The sequence below is a fragment of the Octopus bimaculoides genome, chromosome 15 (genome assembly GCF_001194135.2).
Source record: "Octopus bimaculoides isolate UCB-OBI-ISO-001 chromosome 15, ASM119413v2, whole genome shotgun sequence".
In the NCBI taxonomy this organism is placed as follows: domain Eukaryota; kingdom Metazoa; phylum Mollusca; class Cephalopoda; order Octopoda; family Octopodidae; genus Octopus; species Octopus bimaculoides.
This window is the reverse complement of record NC_068995.1, coordinates 44,966,726-44,973,812: the sequence shown is the minus strand read 5'-3', so window position 1 is coordinate 44,973,812 and position 7,087 is coordinate 44,966,726.

Here is a 7,087-nt window from a genome sequence, read left to right as displayed (position 1 = left end):
TGTATGTTAAATAAACATATAAACTGACATTATGTCTATCATATGTTAAAACAGAGCTGAAATAATTACACACACACATATGTTAGCGTCTGTGTGTGTGTTCATTACATATAATATATATGTATGGGTGTGTGTGTGTGTGTGTTAAACCCCACAGTATGTGTGACACGTACACTCACACCCGTGCACAAACACATTCACAGGCACACATCCACACACACACACATTTGTGCACTACATCTGGTTATATACTTATAAACATTTAAACATTCATAGCAAGTTAAAACACATATAGATATATAAACGCACACGCATACACACTCACCGATAATACTTTTCACACAGCTACATAAATGGACAGACAAAATATACAAATACACACACAACATACACAAGCATCCATCCATCCATACATACATACATATATACAGATACATAGGTAATAGATATATATAATATATAAATAGATAGATGTATTTAAACAGACCATATCTGACCAAAATAGTCCATATGTTTTATGTTCAAACCAGCCTGCTCTGGCCTGTCACACCTACCTATAATGTCATTCTAAAATTAAATAATCACATCATCAAAATCTGAAAGCTAGGAGATAATGCATGATTAATTCTAAACAATGTGAATAAATAAGCAGTACATTTGACAGAGTAATCTAAATGCTAAACGGATCGATATATCTGTGTGTGTGCATGAACATGTATGTGCATATGTGTTCGTGTGTGTGTATTCTGTAATAATGCACATACACATCCTAAGAGGGTACATCCTACTTAATCTTAGAAAGGTATTTTCCATCAAAAATTCTCAACAAATATTTAAATGAATAATAAACTATAAGAATGAGACAGTGTTTCCGAGTCATTTCACCCTCAAGGACCTCTTGAAAATACATTCCATGTTTGAAGGAACCTCCACATAAAAATTATTATATTTCTTTATTAGTCTTTGTTTCTTTTTTTACTTTCATAAAAATCTCAATTTCATAGGATTTATATAAATTCTAAAATTGTTTTTGAAATGTTTGGCACAAAAATTAAGTCACAGGCGTGGCTTTGTGTTAAGAATTTTGCTTCTTAACCACGCAGTTCCACATTCGGCCCCACTGTGTGGCACCTTGGGCAAGTGTCTTCTACATTAGCCTCAAGCCAACCAAAGCCTGTTGTACATGTATGTATAAGGTTGTCCGGAAAGTTCTGAGCATTTTTAAGCTAAATCTTTTAGTGCTTCCTTGAACACACCTGAAACGTAACACAGTTAAAACTTTGGCATTGCTTGAAGTGGTAGTGCATCTCTTCTTTGATCCTGACAGAAAACTAGATTGATCCTTCATTCCGGTTATCTTTTATTGACATTTGAAATGGATAACCAAAAATTTCATATTCGCGTTGTAATGCTTTTCTTTTCTAAAGAATGAGAAAATGCTACAAAGACTTGCAAAAACATTTGTGAAGTTTATGGTGATGCTGGTGTAGGTGAATCAACTGTTCGAAGGTGATTTGCAAAATTTCAAGCTGGAGACTTTAGCTTGGAAGATGACAGTCACAGTGGAAGACCTTCAAAATTGAATGAAGATATATTCAAAGCAAAAATCGAAGAGGACTCAAATATCATGACTAGAGAACTTGCAGAGAAGTTGGAACTTTCTAAAAGTACGGTTCATGAAGTATATCCCTTTATTAGGCATATTAAAAAACACTCAGAACTTTCCAGACAACCTAATATATGTGTATATATATCTATCTATCTTTGTGTCCGTGTTTGTCCCCGCTTCCACTGCTTGATGATTAGTGTTGGTGTGTTTATGCCCCTGTAACTTAGCGGTTCAGCAAAAGGAGGCTAATAGCATAAATACCAAGCTTAAAAGAAAAAGGACCGCGGCCAAGTTGTTCAACTACAATTTCCCAAGGCAATACCTTAACATGGCCAGAGTCTAATGATTGAAACTAGTAAAATGCAAAAGATAAAGAAATTTCATCTAAACCAAGACTTTGCTTTTTTATTCTTGTAGGATCACACTACCTACAGATGCCATAATTTCCTTATAAAAGGGAACATGTTGTATACCATCATCCTCATCATCACAGTCCCCATTATAACAGCCACTTTTCCATGCTCACATGGAAAGTCAGACTTCAGTGAGACAGATTTTCTACAGCGAAATGCCCCTTCCTTTTTGAGAAAGCTTTCAAGCAGAGTAATATTTCCCCTTGGCAAGGGTTGGTGACAGGGGCTTGTATCCAGCTGTACAAAATCTGCCTGAACCATGGATGATTGGTGCTGGTGCCATGGAAAAAAGCATCTATTTCAATCTGTAAAGTGTTTGGTATTAGGAAGGGCATCCAGCCATAGAAACCATGCCAAAACAGATATTGGAGCCTGGTGCAGCTACTGGCCTTACCAATCGCTTGACAACCAATGCTGTGTTTCTTTGTATCTGTTTTTGTCCCCACCACCACCACCACCATCGCTTGACAACTGGTGTTGGTATGTTTACGTCCCCGTAACTTAGCGTTTCGGGAAAAAGAAACCGATAGAATAAGTACTAGGCTTACAAAGAAGTCCTTGGGGCGATTTCTTCAACTAAAAAACCCTTTTGAGGCGGTGCTCCAGCTTGACCGCAGTCAATTGAAACCAGTAAAAGAATAAAAGAATACATGTATGTATAGTTTATACAGTATGTGTTAATGTGTCTTTCTGTATGTGTATACACATACATATATGTGTATATATCTAAACAAAATGTTCACATACAAATACTATGGAGCTTCTATATACCAGTTTTACGTACTAGAAATAGCAGTCAAATATCTTATAAATTACTCGCTGTTGTCCAGAAAAAGATGAACAATGTAGTCCTAGTTTCATTATATTAGAATATATAAGACGGGATAGTCACGGCCGGAACGTCTTTGATCATAGATGAACTCGAACATGTCTGACCAGGGGTTAAACAACCACCACAAGTCAACGTGGAAGCCTCAATGTGGCTTCCCTGTCCGCTAGAAATTATAGCCAAAATTCCCACAAATCGCATCTGAAATAAGGGAAGGGGACACATTAGATAATTCAATCATTGATATTGTGTGGCGATATTTTGGAATTGCCATGGTTGGAGTGGCTCTGTTCATCGGTCAACTGGTTCAAAATGCATGGACGTGAGAAAAGAGAGAAAGAGAAAAGACAGAAACGAAAGAAGGGAAGACAGTGTGAGAGAGAGGGGACGGAAGAGATAGAAAGTAACTTAGGGGAGGAGGAAGGGGAGGAAATATGAAACCCGTTTAAGAAAATGCAGAAGGGAAAAATAATGAGAGGAAGTGAGTTGATAAATTAAAAGGGAGAAGGGAGTGAGTTGATAGATTAAAAGAAGGGAGAGATGGGTCGAGAGAGTGTTAAGGAGAGAAAACGAGAAGGTGGAGTAGAAGTAGAGAGGAGAGAGAGAGAGAGGGGAAGTGAAAGGAAACGATAGAGTGATAGAAAGAAGTAGGGAAATGAAAGTGTGTGTGTTTGGATAAAGAAAGAGAGAGAGAAAGAGGAGACAAAGAAATATAAAGTAGCACACAATGCCCCAGCTTGGTCTTGGCCATGATAACTGGGTAAAGCTAAACAAAAAGCTAAATACGTACATAAAGACAGAATTGAGAGATACATAGAGAGAGGGGGGAAAGAGAGAGAGAGAGGCAGAGAAAAGAAAGAAAAGTGTGCGTGTGCGAGAGTGAGACACACACATGCGTGTGTATGTTGTGTATGAGACAAGAGCTGGATGGTTTAAAAGTATATTTTATATATGTTGACAATGATAGAGCTATTATAATGGCGGTGCTGGTGGTGGTGTGTGTGTGTGTTGAAGGAAGATGAAGGTGAAGAAAGTAGAAACGAAGGAAGACAGCAGGAAAAGTGTTGTAAAATGGCTGAAAAAGCAGGTTTGAGGAAATGGAGAGAGAGAGAGAGAGAAGTAGTAAGATATTAGAGTCAACCAATGAAATACTGACATTTCATATTTACACTATTTCATTGGTTGATACGTCCTGTCTGATTCATAGCATGGCGATGGCGAAGACGGTGGTTAGAGGTGCTGGTGATGGTGTTGTGGTAGTGGGGAACGACGGTGGTGATGGTAATGATGCTGCTGATGCTGATGCTGCTGTTGGCGTTAGTGGTGGTGATGGCGGTTGTAATAGTGGTGGCGGTGATCTCGTTGGCACTTTGTCTATGTGTGTATGCGTGTGTATTTGTGTGTGTGTGTGTTCGTTTGTGTGTGACCACATCCGTCACAAAGCAAACGCTTGTATAGAAACACTCCTACATACACACGCATACATATACAGTCTCACACACACACACACTGAGGAATGCATACACGTACATAAAGATAAAGACAGAGAGAGGGAGGAGAACATAAATTGCCTGACACACAGACATATACACACACCCATATATATAGATATATATACATACAGATAATGATAAAGAGGAGGAATGACTGAAACACGCACATGCACAGACATATACATATATAGACATGCATACACACACACACACATATATACATATATATATATATATATATATACACACAGACAGATGTTTGAGGAAATTGATACACGGATACATACACAATTAGGGATAAAGAGAGAGTAAGATATAAAGGAGGTGAGAGGGAGAGATAAAAAGGATAAGACAAAGAGAGGAAGATAAACAGAAATGAAAAGGCATATTGCACATACACACACACACACTCACACACGCATTGTGCGTGTATGTGTGAAGGGGAGGACAACTAGCATAAAGAGAGAGTGGAAGTAAGAGAGAGAAGGTAAAAGATATAATAGTAATAGAGAGAGAGGGAATGAAGAGGAGTTACGTATATATATATATATATATATATATATATATATAATACAACGAATATATATGCATGTATACACATATATATGTATATACTTACATCTACATGTGTATGTGTGTGTTTGTCAGAGACAGATGTGTGTGTATATATTTACAAACTCTCTTCTCACCAAATACATCAGCACGTAAAACAGACAAGATACACGCACATGTGCATATATACACAACATACACATGTTAATGTATACATTTACATAGAAATCGCATTTATATGTGTGTATATATATATATATATATACATACATTCAATTACCACCACATTCATACATAATTATACAGATACACACACACACATATATACATATACATACACACACAGACATACAAATAAAGAGAAAAGAAGAGAAAGAAATATACACCCATACAGAAAGTGAGACAAAGAAAGGAAAAGACACAAACACACTAGATGGACAAATACATCTACACGCATACACACATACACACACGTATACATACACACAGCTACGCGTACTGTCAAAAAATTATTCCAACTCATATACAACTACATACACATATACATCAACATACACACACATATAGCTACATACAAAAACACAACTATACACATACGATTACAGGCGCGCACATAATACAATTTACACATGCATACACAACAACTTACACACGTGCACACAAGAACATACACATACAAATACAACCACACTCAAATGCACATACACAATATAATTTACACACGCATCTACAAATACAACTATACACACATACGATTACACATACACACATGACTTTACGCACGCGCATAGATTTATACACATACAATTACACACGCATGGGAACACTCGAATACGCATACATTATTTGAACGCGCACACATACACATACATATACACATATAAAGTTATGCTCCCAGTAAAATATATATAGTTATAAACCCATAAAAATAAACACATCTGTACATATACATATATATATACACGCGCATTTCTTTCTTTAACACAGATTATACACCCACTAAAATAAATAGACAACACAAATATATACAAAGTACAAATAATATGAAAAACCAGTAGCCATCACACACACATACGTATAGAATAGCTATAGTTAGACACACATATATATAAATATATATATACACACATCATTACCACACAGCTACACACCCAGTAAATTAAATACACACTAATACGTATGTGTGTGTGTGTGTATTCTCACACATACGTCAGACAGAACAATAAGAATACGAAGCAGAAAAAAATCATACACATACATACGCATACACACACACGTGTGTGTGTGTGTGTATGTATGTATGTATGTACATCACGAAGAGAGGACAGACACCCACATACATACACTAACATAATAGTACATATATATATATACACACACACATACACGTATAATATATACTTTTATATTTATGCATATATATATATATATATATATATATATATATATATATATATATATATATATATATATATATACATATACATATATGTATCACTGAGATACAAATTGAAACAAACTCACAATTTATTTGCCACAAATATAGACGTGTATATACATATATATATATACATACACATATACATACACACTTATATATAATAATTTATATATCTATACATACATATATATATATATACATACATATATATGAATATATAATGATAAAACTTAAATATAAATATATATGCTTACATCATACATACATATATATATATATACGCGCGCACATCTTTCCTTATCTCTCTCTCTCTATCTTTTTATGTATATTTCTCTCTCTCCTTCTCTTTCTGACCTAACACACACACACACATACACACGCACACTGAATAATTGATATACAAATAGCCTCAGTACAGAAGCAGGCACATGCACATACATACACATCCAGAGGGAATGAAGTGCTTCATACAGTCGCACTCACACACAGACGTGTGGGGGGGGGTGCGTGTGCGTGTGTATGTTTCAGCTGAATGTTTTAACCTGTATCAGATATACATACATATACATACTGTTCACATGTGTATATAAACGTTAGCTTCATACCTGTTATACACACACTCACACACACATGAAAGAGGAAGAATGAGAAAGAGAAAAAGAGTGGGAGAGAGGGAGCTATTCTAGCTAAATGTGTATACTTGACACATACATATATATATATATATATATATATTACTTTGTGTGTGTA